Genomic DNA, 25857 nt, shown 5'->3' with positions numbered 1-25857 from the left:
AAGCAGTTTGACCCATACAAGCAGTGTTTGTAATGAATAATACTTTGAGCATTTCCTCAGCAAAGGTTAGCTAACTGACAGGTTAGCATGACAGCCTTTTGTTGGTTTCCTGAACAGCTTTGTACCAGCTCATATAAAGTACACAGTTCTTCCAACACAGAGATTAGATATCTAAGCAGATACCAAATAAAGCTTCAAAGCAGATAACCTGACACCATTCAGAAGCACAGTTGTAGTGTTTGGGCTGTGAGAAGGGAACAGTATTCAGAAAGAAAAAACAACAACAACAACAAAAAACAAACATAAACAAAAAAGCACAATTGTCAAAGGTGACTTCTTATTCAAACCAATAATCTAAAACATCTCAAGGTTAATGTATGTTTCAAAATATTTCATGTAAAACAGACACTCTAAAGGCATTTTGAATTATCTACCACATAGATCAACATTTTCTTTTAATGTTGGCTGGTGTCTAACTGAAGCTTGAGTTATTTCTCTTATGAAGTATAGATCAATCATTTATAGTCTTTATTTTAAGGGTAGAACCAAAGCTAAATATGAAAATACCATTATGTTCCTGTGAATTACAAAAAAAAAAAAAAAAAAAAAAGGACCTAAGCGAACCCTGAAAACAAAAAAACAGACAACTGCTTCCCCCCAACACGCTGCTACACACACATACAAATCCAAGGTTTGTCGCAGATGAGCTGGAGGATGAATAACATTTGAATACTTGAAAGTCTGTGTTCTCTTTGATTTCAGACAGCTTTGTTTTGCCAACTGCATTTTCAAGCAGCCAAGGACAACAGTAATAGAAACAGTAAACTTGGTTTTGGCATCTTACCCACAATATGACTAGCTAAACTTGTGTTTTTCTAAGTTTTTATACAGTCAGTTGTTGTAATAACATGTAATTCTTCTGCTTAAAATTTAAATTGTTATGTTGTTGATTCTTTAAAACACTGTTCAATATTTTGCAACTTAGTTATCTTGGACTATCTATTTATCAGAATATTGTGATCTCTAATATTTGTTTAATATGCTTTATCTAAGTTCATAATGTGTTGTGGCATGACTTTTTTTTTCAATTTGACATTTAATTGCTATGTAATAAAATTCATAACATAAAAAGAAATAAAACTTTCCCGTGGGATTAATTTCCTTCTCTTTGGTTATTTGCACTTTTTCAGAATGCCTCTCCCTTCTACACGGGACAGCACCAGCCACTTTGCTTACAATGCTACCTCTTCAAGTATGATCTTAATTTTATGGCTTAGTAGCAACTAACCATATGAAAAACAGTAACAAGAAAAAACTTGTTTGAAAATGGCATGACTTGTATCACAAGAAAGCCTGAATGAACAAAGCAAAGCAAAGCAGGATTCTGCTGAAGAATATCACCATCAATCGAGTAATCCAGGGAGGTATTTTGATAAAGTGAGATCATTGAAGGATTGATTTCATAAGAACATGTGGCTTGCAAACTTTAGTACTTTTGAGGCTGCAAAAGACTTTCTTGTAATTAAAGACCTCATATTTTTCCATTCACAAACATTTGCTTTTCACAGTGCTTTCAATGCAGGCCCTTTTGTTCCTTTCTTTCTCTGTGCACCCTCCATGATATTTATAAAAAGTAACAATATAGACATTTGTGTTATAAGTGCTGTTACTACACACGTATATGTGCATGCATTTGGAGTATTATGTTAAAACAATGACAGTGGTGGAAAATTTCTGGAGATAGTATGGTTTTTATGAGGAGAAACCTTTGCTTTACGGACACAGTAATGTACTTAAATAAATTGTTTCCTATATTGTTGCTAGTTGTTTACTTTGACACTGAGTTTGAAAATATTCATTTTAACATTAAGGAACCTGAGATGATTACATACAACATGATTTATTCCAAATCTCTGATATTTGTTGGTAGCCCATTGTTGATCTTATCATTCAGATTTTAAAATATCTGATCAGGGATTTTTTCTGCTCCAACAGTTTTAATTTTGCAGGCCACTGGACCTTAATGTGAGCTAATCTCTTTACCTATCTTGTGGGGAAAAAAAATCCAAGAAGGCTTTTTTTGTTTAAAATAACAAGTTTATGTGCATGCACAGTAATTACTGACATTTCATAAAGTTCATATTGCTGTTCCGTACCTCTCAAATGTCTACATCTGAGCAACAGGGGAGAAAAAAAACACTTTGAAAACACAGCCTGAATGAGATGTTGGGTTAATACAGGAGTGAGTCCATTTTAATAGCACATTTTTTTCTTTATTGCACTGTACTTCAAAGAGACTTGAACATAATTGGTTTGCATTTTCTTCTTCTTTTACCCTAATAAAGTCATTTCCAAGAATATTCTGCCGTGGAAAGTAAATATATCCTTTCTTGTACTATAGAGAAGCTACAGGAAGAGTTGCTGTAGGAGAAGTGGGTGATGTATGGCCAGGGAATCATGAAGATAAGAGGAAAGTCAGTGTATTAATGCCAATAAAGCTGTTTAAAAACATAGAAAATGGAAACTATCAAGTGCAAGAATATCAGAAAAACATACAGTGGTGTTAGATATAAGGTACGGTCTATATCTGGAATCTTTACTCAGCTCTTACTTCTACATAGCTGTCCATTAAGTTTCTGAGAGTTTTGCTTGAGCCTAGTCTTGAGGTCTGTGTTCAGCATCATGAAGACATAATGTATATTATTTTTTCTTAGATGCTTTAAATTTATCTGTATTTAGCTTCATTTGCCAAGTTTTTGCCAACTGACACAGATTTTTTTAGGTCTTTCTGGAGTTCTTTGTCACTGATGTAACATTTTACTCAAAATGTTATGATTTGCAAACGTGAGATTTCTTGGTATAGTCATTTCCCTGGGTCATTGATGAAGATGTGCAATAAAACTGGTCCACCTACCTGTCCTTGCTGGTATTTCAGTATAGATTTATCTTTATTCTGAAAAGTGGCTAGTAAGACTTACCCTTTGCTATCCTTTAACCACCTTTCATAAAGGAACCTTTCTTCCAACTTGTTTGAGTTCTGTTTCTGTAATTGGCAAAAAAAAAAAAAAAAAAAGTCAGAGATGTTTGAATATAGAAAACTTTCCAGACTTTTGGAAGAAAATTGATGTATATTTAATGCAAATAGCTATTGCAAATTCCAAAGATTTTAGGTTGTTGGGGTATTTTGGTTCATTTTTATCAAAAGCTATAATCTTGGCAATCTTCCTAGAAGACCAAAATAACGACAAAAGTTTCCTATGTTTAAAGCAGTTGCCAGAAAAGAAATGCATGGAATTTCATACTTTTACTTGAAATGCACCATATGTCCTCTAATACCTATGCACAATAGGGTGCAAGTTTAATGATTTGCTTTTTGTGCCCCTGTTGTTGTTAGGTATTAGAGGACATATGGCATGGTGCAGCCCTAATAGTGATTTTTCCTGTTTTGATGGTTATCTGATAACATTACTTCAGTGGTGATATGGTTGAGCGAATTCATTGACATGACAATAAAAACAGCATAATCAGTTCAAAGAGTATAACTTTAGACACCACAGTGAATGCTGCATTTATTATGCTTAAAATTGTAGTCATAGTTCAGCATTCATTGTTGAAGGAGTAGCTGGTTCTTTCCCTTTCAAAATCTTCCCTTCTTGTCTCTCCTTTTACATGTATGCTTGGTCCACAAGTAAGCATCTAGCATCACATTTCTTTCCCTGGTGTGTAATCCTCTGTTCTACCTCTCTTCCTCAAGCCCCTGAGTTACATTACTTTCAGTATCTACTTTCTTTTTTATGTACTAAGCCTCTAAGCCTGACTGAGCTCAGATATCTTTTTTTTTTTTTTTTTTTTTTTACTTTTGGAGTCTGTGGTTAGCCAAATGATACAATCATTTAAAATAATTATTTTTCAGATATTAACAAACTATGTGTGCACAAGGTACTGCAAAACATGAAAAAGAAAACACATTGGTATAAATATATAACAAAGGATTTGAACAAGCAAAGTCAGACTGCTCTGTACACATTCCTTACTGTTGTAATGTCATTCCCAGCTAGTATATGAAATGCATTGCTAAAGATGATAAAAAAGCATGTACTCTATTTAAAATAAATAAATATATAAATGTATAAAGCCCAGTATTAGTCCATGCAGACCAAGCAATTTTTTGTTGCTGTTCTTCAGGCAAGATGAATTTGCCATGTGTTTCAGAGGACATATGGTATCTCAGTAATTCATACTGCACCAACCTCCTAAACAGATTAAAACATTTCTTCTTGCATGACAAAAGATGACACTGTTTCCCTGGCTGGTAATCTAAGGGAACATTATTAACACACAGCAGTAGAAAACTGAATCAACACTTAATATTTCACCAGTACACAAAACAGACACCAGTTTTGTCCAGAGTCATGATTTTATTGTGAATCTTGTAGCAGTTACATTTTTACTTAGGGTACTAGTTCTTGGACTTCAAATAAATTATAATCTCAGTTTGTATCTATTTTATGAATATGTGGCTGTCTTTTCCGTGGGCACTGAACCATGATCTCAATACCTCTGAAAAGCTCAACATGTAGAAAGAAAAGAACCACTCTTTTATATACATATATATTTTCTCCTATGTTATTTGCTACAGTTTAATATCTGCAGAAGGAATGTTTCAAAATCTTTTAGTTTTGGGAATGTCATCACTGTGTTGAATCACTTTTACAAATCAAGAATATCTTAAAATTAAAAAGAAAACATCAATTACTTCAAAACGATCATAATCTACAAAAGAAAAAAAAAAGAAAAAGAAAAAACTCGAGAGAGAACATATTGAAATCTCTAAAATGCCTATTGTCACTGCTTCTTTTGCTTGATGACAGATTCAAGAGTGGCATTAATGTTTGTACCCATCTTTTCAATTTTTCCTTTAGAGTGAATTCTGGAAATAGCTATTCTAAGGGATATAGAAATTCTAGGAAAACAAAGCAAAACAAAACAAAACAAAAACTGTACAAGTGTCCTACATCTGACATCAAATCTTTTGGGTGGAAGTTGCCAAATGGTTAGCTCAACGTGGAGAACTTGCTTCAAGTTCGCATTCTTAGAAGTGCTTATGGTTGCCTGCCCATGTCCCAGTAAGCACTGGGAGTAGATAACAGTGTAGAAAGCCTCCCAAATGAGCCATGAAGATTGATAAAATACAATCTCAAGTAGCTGCTGGCACCTCCCTGTCAAGCTTACTAATGAGTGCTACATTACTGCTAGAGTCAACTGTCACATTATCTCGAGGCTAATATACGAATACTATGACAAACAATACACAAACAAAAAGGAGCTGATGGAGGATCTTTCCTTTTAATTCCACCTCTGCATGTTCATAGGACACAATCAAATGGTTAGCAGAGAAGATTTTCCTGTTGCAGGAGGAAGATTTTACTGTTCACTGATTTATGCATTTATTTACTTTTAGTTATTAGCAATAGAAGCCAGTAAGTAAAAATCTTGCAGTTTATGATGATGATGATGATGATTATTATTATTATTATTAATAATAATAATAATAATAATAACTTACATCCAACCGATTTGGGAAAGTATTCTATTTCCAAAACCAATTTTCATGCTTCTCTCAGCTTCCTGGTTCTAGTGATGACAGGAATCAGATATGCCAAATCTCAGGACAAAAATCCTAGCTGAGGTATTCCCCAGACTAAGAAAAGAAAATAAATAAATAAAAGATTATTACCTATAAAAACTGGGTCACAGAAAAGTTAATTCCCAAAGATCCATGTAAGATGGCAAGATACTTGTGTAACCTTAATTCAGCAACTTTGCTGAGGGTCATTATATAGCTCGAACATTGGCAATTCCCAAAGTTCTTCTGAACTTTTTTCCAGCTAAAATGGAATAAAATGTATTTGTGTAATATCAAATATAAAAAAAAAAATAAAAGTAAAAATATTCTAAGTAGCTGTCAACTACCTATTTTGCCACATCTCTGGAACTCAACAGTGTTAATTTTTGAAGCTATTAATTTTGAGAATACTGTATCTTGTGTTTTTCATTGTGCTCAGATTGTATAATAGAGAAGCTCCAAATTTATTTTAACATTTTCTAAGTATGCAATTTCCCATTTTATTTATTTAATTATTTATAAGGAAAGGAAAACAACAACAGCAAATGAACAAAGCCGGAAAAGACATCATACAAAACCATAAGGACAATTTCTGTCACGATAGGAGGCTTAGGATATTTAGATCCACTTCTCTGAAGAGTGAAACCAAGTTCTTCTTTCTGGAGAATTAAACTCCAGTGGGGGTGAGATCTGTTTTCTCAGTCATGTAGCCATGTCCCATAAAATCAAGGGACTCAATTCAAGTTGCAACTCAGCAACTCTTTGAAGCTCTGGAGAGAAGTAGCCTGTACTGCTTACAAGCATTTCTTCACCATTCTTGGTAATATCCATCCACCATTCGCCTCCTGCTTTGCCTCTGTCAGTTCTTTCTCTGCTGTTCCTATCAAACTGTCCTTCCTTTGTCCACCTCTGCACAAGTTCCCTCCAGCCTGCCCTTTTACAGTTCCTGTTCTCTCTTCTGCATTGATTCAAACCACTTCTGACATTTGAAAATGTTCGCTTATTTGTTAGAGAAACAATACGACCTTCCATAAGGATGACTTTAAATGTTAAATGCATATTAAAAAGACTGACTCTTTCTGATACATCCATCAAGAGTGGTCCATCCCCACATCCACGTAAGCACTAGAAGTAATTAGGCTTGCTTTATCCCAGTAAACACCACTTCCTTTCCAAGGTATATGTTTACAAATATTTCTTTTGTGTACTTACCAGATACAACTCTGAATTGTCTGAAGACTTTTTAGAATTCACACTGGGCAAGAAATATATGGATGTTGCTTTTACTAGTTTTGTTATTTGTTTGTTTTGTCATTGTCAGGTGAGACCTACTCTGGTTTAGGAAGTTAAGTTAAGAAATTCAGTTGCAATTATCACAGATAACGATTTTCAGGTACAGATTTATCTTTTTTCAGATCACTTGGATCTGAAAAAAAGAAAAAAAAAAAAAAAAAAAAAAAAAGGAATTTGAACAGTAAGAAAATTCACAGAAGGTACCAAAGATGTAAAAGGATTTATGTTACTGACACCCCTTTACCCCCTTACCACAGGAAGAAAAGTTTAGTGTAAGAGAGTAAGTCGAAATGTTATAGCATGAAGTATCTGCAGAAAGCATTATTAAACCTTCAACTCATACCTTGCAAACCTGAACAGAACCTGAACGCACTGCTTAAACTTACAAAACAGCACGTTGTGTAATGACACATCACAAGCATTGTTACGGTGAAATAGAGATGCTTTAATATATGTAAATCACTTCACTGATGTGTAATAACAAGAGGCCCCCTCCTAAATCCAGACTTTCTTCTCCAGACGAAGCCTAGTGAACTGTATTCTAAAACTGGAATGGAATAATGTGTTATGAGTCATGCATGTAACAACATTGCACGTATCCTGGTGCAGCTTTCCTCTGACTCAGTGCATGAGAGGAAAACTCCCCTCACATACTAATGTACAGTGATTGCAGTGGAGATAAAGTTCTTACTTTAGAGATAGGGGATTTTTTTTTTCTGCATAGTAATTAATACAGCTTTGTATTTCTGCATCCTTAGATGTTGGGAAGTTCAGGCTATTTATAGAGGTTACCTAACGATTTATGGACTCAAATAATTTCCTCTAAACTTACATATATTTTGCCTTAAGTATAAGTCAGTTATAGCTCAGTATAAGTCATATTGTTTTAGACTTCTGTCTTTAAGTCACCATGACACTATTCCCAAACAGTAATTCTCTTTCAGGTCTCAGATATCCGTGTAAACTTCTAGATCACAATCCAGTTCCTACCAACCGTATGACAAAAGAGTTTGTAGCAGAGGTTTGTATGAAAATGTTTGCTGGAACCTTCAGCATGATAAAACTTGCTCCCTTTCCTCTAAGGAAAAGACAAAGCCACCATTTTCTTCCCCCAAAGCACATAGTCCAAAACTGTAGTCAGGCACATTTTGTGGAACAGTGTGAAACATTACCATTGCTCTAGAAATTATTCCAGTCCTTCATTTTTCAGCAATTCTGTTTTTCAAAAAGAGTACATGTACTATAATAAATAAACAGATATTTGCATAAAATATGCGAACAGCAAAACAGAACTTTGTATATTTTCTGTCTGGAGATCTTGTTTTTGATTTAAAAACAGAACAAAACAAACAAACAACAAAAAAAATGCATGAAAGCTAGGCTGCTTCTGTAAGCAAGCAACAAGAAATAGTACTGCCGGCTATCTCTGCTTTGTTTTTATGTCCTGCAGAGAGTGACATCTGTGTGCAAATTAACAACAGATTTGTGTAAGCTAGCTGTGAATGCAATATTTGAAAAAATAAATAAAAATAGAAACTTACCCATAAAATGATTAATGTAACAATGAAGTAATTTAATTCAATTTTGAAACACTCATACTACCTTCCTGGTGTATATATTGCTAACAAATCAAAGTATTAATTACTGCCAAATCAAAGCAGTATGCTTGATTAGAATGGGTGGCTCCTACAAGTTTAATACTTGGGTGTTTAATGGCTACATTAAGTTGTGCAGGACAGAACGAGTGTGTCTTTAAAGCAAAACAGCTGGTGTTAAGGACCTGATGTACACAGAAATGTTTTGGTGGGATTTTATTTTGGACCTGTACAAATCTGGTCCACAAGGTGAACAGAAATTAGTAGCTGGAGCTCATTAGTGACTCCTAGACCCCATCTCTTGGGCTGGTTGCATTCAAAAGGGAATACAATTCATACTCTCTAAAGCTGCTCTGCAATACTAACCACAATATGGAAAGCGGGAACAATCACAATACTGACTTTATTCCTCATCTGAATTAAAACATTAATGTAGTTACATCTACTAATTTCAGACGACTCAAAGTGCTGTCTATCCACAGAATCAGAAAAAAAAAAAAAAAGTATTTCTTCAAGAATTAGGACTGAGAATGTATTTTTCTTCAAAACACTAATTACTTTTTGTATTTGTGTTTTAGAAACTCCTCAAAAGCTAGAAATCCAGGATGTCAATGTGTATTAAACACAGAAGTGGTCCTTGGAGTAGGAACTGGGAAGTAGTCCCATCCTATCGCTCAGCTAAGGTCCTGCCCACCACACCAGGGAATTCTGTTCCCCTTTCCACTCAGTAAAAAAATGTAATCATTGAAGGTCTTCAGCTAGAGAACTTGTAAATACCTCTGCACAGTCCATCATCTCACTTAACCCAGACCAACTAAAATCTACTAATCTTAAGAGGGATTCAGTGTCCTAAACATGAGAGTCTATTGCCATTTGAAATGTCTTAGAGGCACGAAGGTGTATAGGACTAGCAGGAGTAGCATAGATTCACGGGAGACCTACACCCTTCTCAAGTGGTAGACAGAGGCCTGAAGAGCTCTCCTCTAGGCACTTGAAGTGATGTTAAATACCTGGGAGTTGTTTTATTATGAGTTGCATTGGCCTCTCAGTCTGTCTGCTGTCTTAGTTGTTGACAAGGGGAGCAAGATGGGTAACTCAGAAGAGAGATGCAACACCTGTTGATGACTGAAGTTTGGGGCAGAAATGTCCTCCACAGCTTGTCAAACAGGACACCCCACTGGAGGGGACATTTATTGCATTCACTATGGCAGATACCTGATTTGCACTTTGATCTCCCGTGGTCTTTGAGTGTTTTAGCCTTTGAACTATTACAATAATGGCACCAAGTCCACTGGCTGCATTTTTAAAAGAACACGGAGCAGAAGCTACTGCTGTACATTTTTGTAGGAACTGAACTTTGCCCATCAAAAATATCCACTGACGCATACCCCTGGAAAAGACAAAGAAAAAAAAACACACCAATTTAGTTATTCCCAAGAAAAATATGAAACAGATACAGCCTATCCTGACGAAAGTGAGGCTGCCAAAGCCAAAACCAGAACGGGAAGCCCTAGCAAGCCTTCTCTACCAAAATCAAAGACACTACTCTAAGTAAGAATGCACTTCTTCAAGACTCTTAGAGTTAGACAGCAAGCAGATGTGAGCAGGACCAGGATAGCACAGGTTTCTGACTGAAGTGACTAACTTTCACACGCTTCCCTTTTTTAGATTTGCAGTTTAAATCACTCCTCATTTACTTCCCATATATGCCTATGCAATACCACAGGTGCATACAGGAATGTACCAGATATAATGCACAATATTGCTCCTAAATCCCATCTTTACTGACCCTCCTACCTCCAGTGTTCTAGGTTTATACATTATCATGCATTTTACTTACTGACCTTTCCTGTTTTGTTTCTTAACTATCTTCTCTTATTATTTTCCCCTTCATGATTAGCTGCAAAATAGCAATTTAGATGGGAGTCCTTTTTGAAAGTGTACCTCCTGTTTAAAATATCTGAGCCTTTAATAATTATTAATGCACACACAGCAGCAAAGGGTTTGCTTTATTCACGATGTCATGGTACAGCTATTAATGACGTTCAAAGGACTGAAAATTACCATTTCGGATGTGTCCAGAGCAGTAAACTGGTAAACAAGCCTGCAGTTAGTGCTATGGATGATTTGAATCAACAAGGGTGAAAAGATTTGGTTACTCTGTGTATTAGTGTTAATAGGAATAGATTATAGAGGAATATTTGTGATGTGACCTTCTGTGCACTAATTGAAATAGTATTCAGAGTCAGCAGTAGAGTAATCAAGTTAAACACTGAATCATAAATCATCATGAAAAGTGCTGTCACAACTTACCCATTAATGCCCTGTATTGCTGGGCAGCCTTACGAAAATATCTGCTATGCCGATCTTTAGGTTAATAGGAACAGAAATGGCATTTAAAGACTATTTGGATCAAATCTGCTCTGAGGTTGAAAGTGTTACTCTGTTAATTTACTGGTAATTTGAAGCGATGTAGTTAGGGTTGGAAGCAACACAGCTGAGCCCCATATAGCTAAACAAAAGGTGGTAGGAATTCATCTAATATTTATTTAATTGTTATAAAATGCAATACTGACACAATGTTAATATATATGTGTACTTTCCCTTTGTCCATCAGATAGCATTTGGTATGGAGGTCAAAATCAAAACACATAGCTTCATTTTACAGCTACATTACTAAAAGTTCAAGAAGAGATTCCTATGTCTCTTATACATAGATAGCAAAATCTGATTTTACTGTTATTATGAAAGCTAAGGGACTTTTTAACAAAAGGTTTGTATAAAACAAAACACTTCTGCATTATTTTTTAAATGCAGAGTTCTTTTAATCTTGTATTTGCAAGAAGGAGAAGTAAAGCTTACCTTCCAGAAGCAGAGGAAAATGGGGTTTCCAAAGGCAGTAAATTTCTTTAGAGTAATTTTGTGATGCAGGTTTGATCAAAATAATAAGCATTAAAAAAAGTCACAGCTGGAATGATGTATACTTCTTTTAATAAAGACCTATGTCTCAACACTGGCAAAGCTTGTGCTAATTTGATTCGTTACTCATCAGATTACTTAGACAACTAGATGCATAATGTTTGGGGGGCATCTATTTATCATGATTTGCTTCAAATATTGTTAATTAACATTAACATAAATTATACCAGGCATCTGGTACAAAGGAATTCATTTTAAACAACAAGTAAAACCAGTCCTTTAAAAATTTCATAGATACTTAACTTCAAGGAAGCATCTAAATGTACATTCATGTGTCAAATGCAGCTATAAAAAAAATCTGGAAGCAACAATATTTTATGCACAACTATTTTTCATGAAAAATTAAAAAGTATAGTTTTCTGTAAAATTTATCTATTCACAGACAAAGCAGAGTGTTGGTGGTGTTTTTTTTTTTAATTTAGTGATGGATTGTAAAATGAACACAAGCGTTCAGCTAACTCCAGTTCACTTTCCTACATTTCTTTTTTTTTTTATTGTCATGTGCCTGTGAATTTCTCCACATTGCTGAGTTTACTTTCTGTGTTCTAGTTTACCAGTATAAATTAGATTGATGTTATCCCAGAATTTCCCTAAGTAAACTGACAGCCATATTTAGTCATAGAATCCTAGGAGTTTGTCTTTTTAGTGATAAATGATAAAGAAAAGAAATTGAAAGAGCTACAAAAGAATAAAGATGTACAATTTATTTCTAAGCACAAAATGACTGCAAACAACTGCTAAATAGAACTGCCATAAAATCTGTCTGAGTTTGCAAGGACCTGTCATTGCTTTGTGCATAGCTCTGGGAGATATTCATAGCTGATTTATTCTGAAGTGCGGAAGGGTGTTGGAATTAGGCATATTTTCAACATTCAGATCCCAGGTACAATACTAAAAAGGAGAGATATGGTGTTACCTCATGTAACTTTAGCTAACTTTCTGAGATCTAACCTAAGCTCTAAAGCCAAAGATGAAAAACAGGCACTTCAAGGAAAAGATTCATTCACTTACCCTAGGATGGACTGAGTTGCCCTACCGAAGTGTCTAAATTAACTACAGATGGTCACATATAAGAAACATAAGTCAGATTTGTCATCCCAAGATGTCAATTTTGTCATCCAGGACAGCTAGAGTGAGATTTGGTTGCTTTAACACAAGTGCATAATAGCATCTGAGAGAGGAAACCCCAAACATCTGCATCTGTCTGGGCTGACAGATGCAGTACAGAAGCCATGATCTGTGTGAACAGAAGCTTTAGGCAGGGGAGATACTGCAGGGCATCTCACATGACATTAGATTACTCTGACTAAGCAATTAAATCATGCCCCTACTTGGGCGTGATGAATTCCACCTATAAATTTGAAATAGATTTCATGCAAACAGGTGTGACTGCATACTACGTGAACAATTACATTAACTCAGAATTGTTGGGAGAGTAAAATGAAACCTAAACATGGATGTCTACCTTTTTCACTAAGCTAAGTTATTAACTGGTTCACAAGTCAAGGTTCCAACTGCCCAAAATTATAAGCAAAGTGATCCTGTATTCTTTTGCCACATTTTTCTTTACTTTTCTCTATTCTTTGAAAGATAACTTTAAACACCTCTTATTTTTGTATTTTTATTTTTTTAGCACCTGGTCATGTGAAGGAAAAAAAAAAAAAAAAAAAGATGTTTAAGTTTTGTTTCATTTAAGATGAAATCTTCCAGTATTTGTTTAACAAATGTTTACAAAATGTTCCAGGACACTGTCTAAAAAGCCAAACAGCTGTTCCCAATTTGTATACATTGTAAGCCTAAATAAAATACCCAGAAACAGCTTCTTCCCTCATAGAACATAAATTTCAAAGTGCTAGCTTCATCTGAAAATCTTCTTGGTATTTCTGGTACATATTCATTTAGTGCCATGAAACTGTATTTCAATACTAAATTTTGACCACACACACACACAAAAAAAGAAAAAATAAATAAAATTTTGAAACCTCACTATAATCTGTTCCTTAGTATAACCTTGCTGCAGAGAAGTCCTGTATTTGCTTTATGATAAAAATACTTGCAGACAATGAGAAATCAATGTTTGTAACAGTTTTACAGGTCCTGGCAACAGCAACAAACCCCTTCATCCTGAGATCCAGCTCAACTAGTAAATGAAACAAAACAGACTTATCACAAACATAAACTTCAAGGTAAGCTATCTTCCATGGTCTTAATTGCTGTTAAGGTCTTTCTGCAAGACGATTTTTGTCTCATGATATGATTCTTTCCACCCAGAAGGTCTCTTACCATCTGGACAATATTAACAAACTATACTTGATACAGTACAACATACTTACACACACACACATATATATATAACTTTAAGTAATAGAAGATTCCAAGCAATTTATTTCACAGAGTTTTATGAGAAATTACAATTTATTGCCTTTTCTGGATATGTTCATTTTTAGCTGTTATTGCCAAATTCAGCCTCAGTATAAAAGGGTATAATTCTATTGAAGTCAGTGATGGTATATCAGTGCTGTATATTCCCTAGCTGGACAATGAAGCAGTAAATAACCAAATACATCAAAAATAAAAATTGATTACTCTATTTTATAGTCTCTTAGAGTGAATAAGTTTATGATTTAAAACCATGTCATAATAACACCATGCTGGGAGGAAATCAGAGAGAGAATGCAACATAATGGGCCAAATCTAGTTCTCAGCTAGAACAATTACATTAACTTCTGCAAAACTGTGCCCATTTAAGAGTTTGTTTTAAAAACAAGGGAATAATGTTATTGGTTTGCTTTCTTGCTTGCCTGTGGAATGGGAATTCAGTATATGCTTTAAATTTAAACAACGTTCTTAACAAAAATTGATTAATAAAAAGAACAAGTTATAATAGTATTTTGCACTGTTATAAACATGCATGTTGTAATATGCACATTATAAGCATTTTGTGTATTTTGAGTACTCATGTCAGAAGATCAGAATCACTCTGGGAACACTTTGAAAAGATACCTAGATCTCTTGGCAGAGAAGAGCCATGGACAGAAAAAGTAAGTGGCATATCCAGAACAAACAGTAGGTCTTCAGAAGTACACAAGGTGGAGAGTTGCCATCCAGTAATGACATTTGTGATCCCTAAGTGCCCATGGTGATTTTTTGTTGTTTAGTTGTGCTATTTCATGGATACTGCTTTTACTACTGTCCTTCTATTCTGATCTTTTTATTTATTCATTATTGTATTTATTGCATTTAATAATATTCACATTCTTTGTGTTTGTTTAGTACTCCACTGTCCATGACGTTAGATAGGCTTGGTAGAGCAAGAGCCAATGCATGGCCTCAAAGACTTTGAAAATTGCTCTAAATTATTCACAGAGTTCTAACTGGAAATCATTCTTACATATTTATGCTTACACAAGTGTATGTGTTTCTGAACATAAATAAAAACAAAATAAATAAAAAGTCAATGCAATACAGATTACACAGTGTAGCTCAATGTTCTGCTTTGCTTTAATCTTATATAAATCCAGCTTGCACAAATTTAGCAGGTGCTTTTAAATTAATATATATAAATGTAAATCATATATTATTATGCACACACAAATTACATTTTCACACAGTGTGTAGTTGACCTTATTTGATGCTGAAAAATATGTAATTTCATTCTAGGTAATGATAAAGTAAAAGAAGGAAAAGATATATATGTTCATTTAAATTGTTAAAAGCTGATTTTTTTAGGTCTGAATTAAATATCTAGTAGTGACCCTGTCTTGCACAGTATAATTCCATGAAACTTCTAAGTCAGTCAATGATAAGAGGCTGGTCTAAATGCTTCCACTGCATTAATCAAATACCAGGTCTAATTAAAAGAGCCATGCACAAAGCTTTTTCAAAATGTTGCTCAGGTATTGCAATAATTTCTGATCACCCAAGCCTGGAAGACAAATAATTAGAGCTGCCAGAGCATTCTGATGAGTGATGTCAGCATCTCCAAGTGACCTTCCCTCCACTAATTAATTTTCATCTTAAGAAAAGAGACCCTGTTGTTGCACATTATTAATTGAGTTCACTAAAAGATGCGCCTGATTAATTTTTGTTGATAATACTTGTCATTCTGTGCAGCGGCTGTAATCATTCTATTGGGTTTTATTTTTTTAAGTTGATCTAGGTCTTTTACAATGTGACTGATACAGTATCTTCCATACAGAATTCCGTGCATAAGGGCATAGTCTATAATGTGAGTACACAGTTTTCATTGTTGTTGATAGTTTAGGTCAAGTGGAACTTCTATGTCTAGTTTGCTAACTTATTTTCAGTTGAATTAAAAGAAATTTTTCCCCACTGCCTCCTTCAGTTTCCCAGTTTAAGGGTTTCTCACCTTCTTCCCATCTCTCACCTGTCTTTGATCATCCTGCTATACAAAGACAGTGTTGCTGGCTCAGAGAAAACACCCCAGAAACCCAACAACTGGTAATGCCGTGGTGGTCCAAGACAAAAGTTTTGATCAGAGAGATGAATGACAGCTGAGACTTGTCCACTACAAACCATCAATATCATGGGCTTGATCTCAAGCAGAGCTCTCTCAAGTAACGGTCAAGTGTGTTTTGTGAGACTCAGGGGACTTTGTCCATCAGTACAAAAACAGTCACTTTGGAGTTTTTGGTATGGCACAGGAAGAGAGGAGATGTATTGGCACATGGATGGAAGTCATATTGCAACATCAAGGACAATTTCATATATTAATTTAGATGTGGTTACAGAAGCAGAAATTGATATTGATTTCTGAATCTTCCAAAATAACTGAATAAAAAAGCTATGGTTGCATGACCAGATCTGCCATTTTCTGATCTCAATGCATTGGTTTCTCCGAAATTTGGATCTCTTAAACTCTTCTGCTCATTTACTTATCTAGTTCATACAGATAAGTGTTTGTAAGACAAGGGGGAGATGAACACAAAAAGCTCTTGAAAAGTTTCTTTCACCGCCTTAGATTGGGCTTCATAGATTCATATGCCCAATTCATATAGACCAACCCCATGGACTTCTGTACATGAAGAGAGAGCCATGCACTTGAACATGTTGAAGATCTTAAGTGCTCATGAATCCCATACCTATAATGAACACAGCTGAGCATGATGATGTGTAATAATAAGCGGTACATTACCACGGAATTTTCAGGAGGTGAAACTGATTTTCTGTTGAACAATCTTAAAATGTATATGCAATGTAAGTCATGAAAATATACATATTCTTCCCTACTTTGAAGAGTATTTTAATCATGTTTTAATCAAGATAGCCGTGATTACCAATTTATCAAATATCAGTTTAACAACAAAGATTATGGAAATTTTCCACAAGCTGGTGAACAAAATATGATTAAAAGAGTTCTTCAGAGCACTGTGATGAAAATATGCATAACTCTATTCTTCAGATATGTTCTAGCACATGAAGGGATCGACATATTGTAAAAGCAGTAGGCTATCTAGACAGAAAAAAAGGGGAGAGTGAGTTATAAATTGCAGTAAAAATAATTATTTTAAAACAGATTTGAAGGTCTCTCTTGTCGTGTATTCAAGCCTGGATAACATTTCTGCACCTCAGACTGTGAGGAAAGCAACAATGTACCTTTACTTATTTTGCAAACCTTCTTTATTGAGCAGTCTGGTTCCAAAGTTTGATTGATAGGTAGGTAATAACATTATCTGAATGTGGGGAAATGTTTGATGCCTTAGAAAATTTTAAGTCACTATGTGTACTTCAAAACGAGCATTGAATTTTAAATGTGGTTATTCTTTTCCTAAAATCTTCCTCAATGAGAATGTTAGTTTCTTCTTTCTCTTTTGGTACCCCAAAAACACTATTCCTACTGTTGCAATAGCAACTTTGATTTCGCATTAAAGAAGATATTGATAAATGAGCAAAGATGTTAGTTATTGGTTTCATCTCATTTCCTTTTGCTTTCCTTTCTTTGGTTAGACACACAAACACAGATTGCAACCATTAGATTGCTGAACCAATTCCTTCTGCAGAAACACAGTCATTTGATTCAATTAAATAAAACAGTAGAAGCCCATGGCATGGTCAGGGCTAGGGGAAAAAGACTACCCCTTTCAGAGAGAGCCTGACATTATAATGTGAGATCACAATCAGTTTTGTCTTCTGCTTGTGTAAATATCACTGAGTAATGTTTCTTTCACAACAAAACTACATTCTGTTCTCCCCTTGGACACCCTAGCTGGTAAATTTCCAACCCAGCTACTAGCTTCAAGAAAACCGTTGCCTGATTTTGTAAAGGGAAATCTGGGGTGGAACTAGGCTCCCAGCTGTAACCACCTACTTTAAGCATCTATGTATAAACCAGGAGTCAGATCTCCCAATATATTCTCAGGAGGAAAAAGACTTGATTTGTTTTCTTAAACGAAATGCTTGTGGACACCATACAAAGCCCACGACAACTGCTTGGGATTGGTAGATATGGAATACGACCTATGGGAGACCCATACACTTCTGGAGAGACAGCCAGGGACTGCTGAAATATCTTAGGTTGTCTCAGATGCCATTAGATATCACTGCTGAGTGATATCTAATGATATTGATATATCATTAATATCATCATAAATATTGACTGTAGTGATAGTTTGGCTGGTTTACATAGTAGCTCAGACATCTCACTCCTGTTTAACTACATTTAGCTATCAACTTGTGAGCTGAATTCCCCTGTTGCCAGCTCCAAACTCTCACTTTATGTGCCACCTACTCTAATCAAAATGTCAGTTTTGTATCATGCAATGAAGTCATATAACACTGCCACCATCTAGCTCAGTTTTTATATTTTGCATCTCCAGAACTGCTGGGTACAAGCCTGTTATGAGTTAGCACTGTCTCTGCTTTGCCATTTCTCAATGTCTTTAGCTACAACACCACCACTGCTTTTGCTGTTTTAGTCTTTTACAGCTGTTGGTTAGTAGCCTGATACACAGATCTTTCCTTCACATTCCTCTGGCTTCACCGTATTTCCCCAGAATTAAAGCTGGAAGGTCAGTATAAGTAATCTGCTTTCAAGGGTTAAAGAAACTACAACCCCATCAGCTTGCAGACACCATTTATCAGCTGAAATATCCACTTACTTACTCCTGTGCAAAGTGACACATTAGTTTAAACCACTGTACCTCACATTTACTTCCCACTGAGAGGAACCCAGAGTACCTCCATGTAATTTCACTTGATTAAGTGAAAAAGGAAAAAAAAAATCTGTACAGACCACAAGATGGCCTGACAAAATAAAAAAAAAAGTTCAGTCTCTCTCATTGTGCCTTGCCAATAGTCTCCTCGTCTTGTGAGATTGTCAGTTTTTATTTCAGTTTCCAAAAGAAAGGTCTAACTAAACTGCATATTGTCATCCTCAGTCTCTCATCCTCTGGGACTTCTCATTCCCTAGACTCATAGATGCTTGGAGCCACTGGAATTTTCAGTCAAATTTGATCTAAAAGTAGTAGTTCTGGAAACATTAATTTCCTAATCAGTATTACAGCTTGCACTAAAAAACAAAACAAAACAAAAGTTTATAAGGGGAACTTATCCTCCTTGAACACCAGACAGCCCACATTGGAGATGGCTGCAAGGATGGCTCCAACCACAAAAGAAGCAGTCAGGAGAGCTCTCAGGCTACTGGGTCCCAGAAAATCCAGTCAGGAGCCATAGATCTGTAGAAAATTAGCTTCATGAGGTTTGCCCTGACTCCACCTGCAGATGCTCTTAATACCACATCTCAACTACCTTATTTGTGCAGTCCTTCTGATTGTGGTGGAATTGTTCACATTTCAGATGGGTAAGGCCAGCAGGGTTTGACTTACTGGTGATGGGTTTTGTTTTGCATTACTGAAAGAACGACTTCAGCTTGTTGTAGACTGACTAACAGAGAAATGTGTCAAGTGACAACTTTTGTCTGCAGCTGACCTGGGCTGATTGAAACAATGAGTTATGGATGAGAAACTTGGCTGTCTATTACAGATCCCCTGAGTCTTCCAGTCCTTCAAATAGTCTCCAACATTAGCACTAATCTATCTTTTGTCAATGACACACAATGATAAAGTCTTATTATTATTGTAGACTTCCAATTTAGGATATTCTCAGAGTCATCTTTGTGTGTAACTTTATGCCAGTTGTGCATGTACACACAGTATATGTGTAATTGTTTTGGATGATATAAGCTCCCATCAGAAAGAAGATAAGCTGAAATTACCAATTGTGCTTTCATCAATGACCTCTTATTAGGCTCAAGAGTCACTGGGTTAAATGTCAATGATCTGATGTCTACCCTGTAGCAAAGCAATCTCTTCATTCACAGAATATCTACTATTAGACCAAGTACAAACCAGAGCAACTGTTTTCCCATTTATGAGATTTATACAGCCATTTAAAGAATTTTTTCTTGTGAAACCACTGATAATATCATCTCAGTAGTAAAGTGAATGGTGTGAAGTAAATTTCCTCCAAGCCAGGCACAAGTTTTGTGTGTCAGCAGAAACTTACAGAATGTGCTGGCTTATAGAAATGAAGATAGATATAGGCATATTAAACCTGTCTTTTTCCAAACTATGAATCAAATCTCCTATCAAACTTTTAGGTTACCTTGGAAGGGGGAGAAAGGAAAATAGCATTAAACCAAACCAAACCAACAAAAAACAAGTCTAAGCAGTCCCATCAGAACTGAAGAAGGACTTTGTAATACCTCTGTCCAGTTATCTTTATTTCAGAGCTATTCTTACAAGGTCCCAAAGATAAAAGAGGAGGCCAGACCTGCCAGCAAACTGTAAAATGGCTTGACCAACCAGCTGATGATTCCTATTCCCTCTAGAGTCAGTTCCCTTTCTCCTGCTGATCACTGCCCCACAACTATGAGACTCCTGCGGCTCATCACTTCTACCCTCCTATTTAGAAATAGAAAAATGTGCCCTGCCGGTGACCTTTTGCACTTCTGTCTTTGCTCTCCTTCTGACTAGGGTGCGTGCAGTGGTGTCTGTGACCCCCTACTCTTTTTTGTTTTCATTTAGCTCTCTCTCAAAGATGTTATGAGAAACAGAGGGCATGACATGTGTCTGACATCCTGAACTGCCTCTGCTCCTCTACCTTTAAGGATCACATTACCAAGTCAACAACGGCTCTGCTGGCCGTTCTTTTGCTCCCTGGGATACAGTCCCATTTGAATTTCTTGCATTCATGAGCTTCCTATTACTTGCTCTCCGAAGTTCATCATAGACAGAACTTTTTCCATTCTCAGTCTGGGAAATATTAATCATGTTTCCCAGAGTAAGTGAGCTCACCCATTACCATATAATATAGTTCCTCTCCTGGGCACAATAGATAAATATTCCCAACATTTCTTTTAAAGCTAATGATGAAAATATGTTAGAGTAGAGTCAACTAACATTCAACAACAGTCTCATTAAGGTCTCAGTGTGGAGATGGAAGAGGAAGGTGGGGAGAGAGTGTTAAAAATTGATATAAATAATTAAAGGTTCCAACCATGTCCCTTGTGCCATATAATGTTTTGTCACTCATTATGTTGTAATCATAGGCATGAAGAACAAGCTAGTCTACACAAACTAGGATTGCAGCCATGAGAAGAAAAGGTCTTTAATTAGCTGCAGCTCTAACTTTTAACTATTGAGAATAACATAAGGATTCTATCGATCTGATGTAAAAACATATTTCCTTCTCCACTCCTGCTGCTTCTGTGTGCTGTGGGTGCTCACAATGTTCGTTTTCATACCAGTTTCATTTTCCAATTGATTTCCATTCGTTTCATTTTCTCTTGACATATCAGAAGTCATCAATCACATAATTAAAAGGAGCTGCAAAATAATGATTAATTACTATCCAGCGCAAAGGAATGTGAAATCTCCACAACAATTGAATATGTTCTGTGAAGGGGTGAATACCTCTTCAAGAAACAGGCATAACTGGTTACGCCAGCTTCACCCATTTCAGTGTTCAGACAATGTTTAGAGGGCTATTTTTCTGATGATAAATTTTACTTCAAAGTTCCAAAGTGAAATCATCAAAAGCAAGGAAATTAATTCTAAATATATATATATTAAAAAAATAAATAATAAAAAAGTATTTTCTTCATTTGGCATCTTTATTTTTAATGAGTTTTTAATTACATAATTACACTGTATAGTTCCACTGGAAAAATTGCCCCATTTGGTCTACAAGATGGACAATGCTATATGAATGAGACAGTTTTTCTGTGTTCTGTTAGCCTCATATTTCAGAACACAGTCCAAAGCCTCATCTAGTAAGCAACATCCAAGCCCCACCTCAAAAACATTTCACTGATAGGATTTGTTTTTATGACAAATCTAAAAAATGTCAGAAAACCTCACAAATATTTATGGATGCATGCATGTTTACAACACTTTGGTGAGTAGGAATGCAATCTGCATTTTGAATTGTTTTCTCCACAGAAGCACAGTGTCTGCTTTATTTCGGATGGTCCTTTTGATGGCAAGTGCAAAGAACGGCCTTCCTTCATAATGCCATAGCTGCATTCTTTAGGTCTGCACATTTTCAATAGTCAAAGATGGAGCAGAACTGACACAATTCCCCAGACAGCATGTGTTTATTATTACTAATGTAGCATTTGTAGCAAATGATAAATCTGTTGTAAAAAAATCAGTACATAAACAAAAAGTACATTTTGAAGATCCTAAAAAGCCACAAAACATGACTCATTCTTTTCCAAATGTCAGCTCCCATCATCACTTACTGACATAAGACATCAGTCCACTGAAATTGTAAGATTGTTATCTTAGGCAATGTATTAAAGTATTATACTAAACTATAAATAAAAATTCACTCTCTGGGTTCTTAAAAATGTCCAAACTTTTTCTTCTCTGACATGCCAGACAAACTGGCTTCTGGTTAAAGAACAGCCCAGCAAATTTAAGTCTGGTATAATAATCAACTGAAAAATTGTAACTAAAAATTGAAAAAAAAAAAAAAAAAAAAAAAAAAATAAATAAATGTGGAAACAATAGCATTTGTTGGAGTGAAGCATGAGTTTAATAATGCCTATAAATAAAAACTTCATCCAGGAAAAATTAGAGGCTTCTGAAAGGCATTTAATCTTCTATGATTCCATGATTCCACGGAAGTATGTGAAAATATTCTCTGAATAGACTATATAACAAAGTTCAGCCAGACACCTAGGTCCAGTTACATTAAAATACAGAATCTTCAGGACTGAACTAAATGGCAGAGCCGGGATATAATGAATCTCGCCTCATCCCACAATCCATAATGCTTCATTAATTAGCATTTTCAGTCCACTACCCATGACTATGCTGTTAATTTTACAGGTTTCTGAGTAACTCCTCTGCATCATTTGTGGATAGTAGTGTACCTTCTGGTGAGACAGAGGAGAACCCACTGCTCTCAACTCAGAAAACATCTTTTTCTTTTACAATCAATACCGGATATTAAAATCACAGAACTTAAAAGTACTGCAACTGTGGCAAAGCAAACACTGATGTTTACATCTGTGTTGGAATCACTTTTGCAACTCAGAGAAGCAAAAGGAAGATCTATTCCATATACATAAAAGGTAGCAATACGCTTCCAAGACTCATAGAGAAGGTGATGAGGAAACCAGTGTTTTTGTCCAGGATGCCAAAAAGCTTTGCTATGCTTCTAGATATCCAATTTTATAACTCAGTATTGATTTCCATAGTGTCCTGCTAATAAATAAATGCAAAATGCATACCTAAATTCACTTCCTTAATTATCAGCACAGTAACTGGAACCATTTTTGTAAACTCAACTTACATTTAGTATATAAAACATGACCCTTAAACATTGCCTAAGTAATATCACTTTAATTTTACTAATACTGCCCCAGTAGCAGTGTTCAAGCTCACAGAATGATCTGTACATTAACTATCATACAAACACCTATAGCTGTTTGTTCCAGAGTAGCTTTATCAGCTCTGATGTCGCCAGTCTGGAGATGTCATTTTACATAGTCATCATCTTCTGATCCAGACAATCTCATTAAGCTTCAAGAGTTTGTTATAGCTGATCCATCTTATATTTGGATTTTATCTACAGTGCAAATGCCACTTTGGTATATTCCTAGTTTGCAAACAGATGATGAATTTTGAGCTGTTCATTGTTTGAACAATTCAAAACAAACAAACAAAAACTCTCAACACAAATAACTAAATAACTTCCTGAAGGTATGGTATATTAGTTTTCTTACAAATGTACTATAAACATGAATAATAGAAGATGTACATATAAGTGATGTTTTTTCAAGTTTCGTTATGTTTTCAATCTAATTTTTATATTCCCATGGATATTTTCATATTGAAAACCAAATACCAGGTATGCAATCTGAATTTTTCATCTAAATGAATGATTGTGTAATCTAAATTAATTTCACTTATATAATGACCATCTATTTACTATTGTTATGCATTTATAGTAATACTGTAGGATAATGTGTCAATCTACTAATTTAATAATTTTGTTTTTTTTTTTTTTTTAATTTTGTGGACTGCATTAAAATCTGCCCATAAAGGGTAGACTCTGATTACAGCTACAGCACTATAAATTTGAGGCAATCATCTGAGTGTCTGTGAAGTTTAACTGTTTAACACTTTTACTGAGTGTCCTACATGGTTGTAAGAAATGATCCCAATTACAATAATAAGGAATGCAATATCAATAAAACATGGCAAGAATTGAGACAAGCCCAGATGCTTAAAGCTCATTTCTCCTCTTCGCAGTACAAGCAGATCATTAGAAAACTCAGAGAGTCAGTGCCACAATTTTATCTCATGCATCAACTCTCTGATTAAAACATATGTATGGGTTTTGGCATCTGACTCAAGTAAGACCATTCTTGAATCCTCATAGAGGGAACACAGGCACCGTGGGGTGAATATACAAGAGAGAATGGGAAATCACATGATCCATCCAGTAGAGGGGAATGGGGCAAGGAGGAATAGCCTAAAATGGAAGGGTCACATTAACTCCAAAAGTCCTATGTGGATCTATGCAATGAGAGACATCCTATACGCCTTTTAATAGGGCAGAATTTGAAAGAATACACTGCACAGCGTTCCTCATTATTCATTAGGGCTGAATCCCCATTCTTTCTCCTTTATATGCCTTCCTGAATTTGCCCTACAGTCTTTTACAGGGAAATAACAATAAACTCTCTTATCAACAGCTTGTTGTAGCAGATACAATACATGGGGTACTGAGATCAAAAAGAGCATGAAAAGCATTTCTGCCAACATCATACAAAATATTGAACATCTGCTATATCTGGGATCCTGGGAGCTGTAATTATAATTTTTGAAATCTGCACACAAGAGTTATAAATATTAGAACTGTAGCCTGTGAAAACCATGAAATATTTAAGTTGTTTGGCAGGCTTAAGAAAAACTCGTAAACTTAATTTAAGCAGCCAAACACTGTATTTTTACAGATTTTACATCTTTCATGTCATTAGTCATATAAATTAAAGCAACCATAGAGCAGCACAGAAGTTGCAACAGCGAGTCCTGTGGGTAAAAAAAAAAAGGTCAGCTTGAGATTTAAGACTTTCACCAACACTTCACCTTTCCACTTACACTGTATTTCAATTCTTGTATTGAATTTGTCATAGGTATTTTTAAGGCATCCATTATCTTATTGTCTATTAAGTTCCAGTTGTGTTCTTGATGCTGTATGCATGTATAAAGGCAATGGGCTGGATTCACCACTTATTTGGCATGAGTCTAGCAATGCAAAGTAGTGCTTTACTCACCCTATGAAGCCTGTCTGTTCAGGTCAATGGATCCTCTGAGCTATCAGTGAGACACTCAGAGTCTTGCCCACCATTACTGCTGTGAAGTAGGAGACAAGTATATCCAAACTGTGATTTAAACTTGAGGCAAAGCCAGTAGCTTACAAAGACCAGTGATGAAGAGCACTGAAGAAGGAGCCTAGATAGTTTGGTAGGAGACAAGAATAAGGTACTGCCACACCTGAAAGGGTATCATGAACCAGAACAACATGATAAGATAGGGAGACGAGAAGTAAGGGAAGTAAGAAACATAAAGTTGTGCATTGGGCTTGTCGGTTTGTTACTTTATTGGGCTTGTCAGTTTGTTATCTTCTAAACTTGTTCAGACACATCAAAAATGTGCCGCGTGAAGATGAGTAAAACAATAACCAAGATTAGAGTAGTAAATGCAACGGCCAAATTCACAGAAGCTGAAGTATGAAAAGACCCAAAGGCAAAATCTCATTTGTACACTGTCTGCTCCACCTGCTAGATAGCCATATGTTACTAGTGAAGATATTGTTCTGCAAAAGGAT

The 25857-nt window shown here is 35.5% G+C and overlaps 1 long non-coding RNA gene across 1 annotated transcript in view; it reads right to left on the bottom strand.

The window, feature by feature from the left end:
- Positions 1-25523, bottom strand: part of LOC121063524 — a 40067-nt gene extending 14544 nt beyond the window's left edge. The window contains exons 1-3 of the long non-coding RNA XR_005816045.1: positions 25304-25523; positions 5567-5701; positions 2979-3043 (exon numbers count right to left, since the gene is read on the bottom strand). This is a non-coding gene — a long non-coding RNA (uncharacterized LOC121063524). The remainder of the gene's footprint in view (positions 1-2978; positions 3044-5566; positions 5702-25303) is intronic.
- Positions 25524-25857: the final 334 nt, after the last annotated feature.

The sequence above is a fragment of the Cygnus olor genome, chromosome 1 (assembly GCF_009769625.2).
Source record: "Cygnus olor isolate bCygOlo1 chromosome 1, bCygOlo1.pri.v2, whole genome shotgun sequence".
NCBI lineage: Eukaryota > Metazoa > Chordata > Aves > Anseriformes > Anatidae > Cygnus > Cygnus olor.
This window is presented reverse-complemented; position numbering and strand designations above follow the sequence as displayed.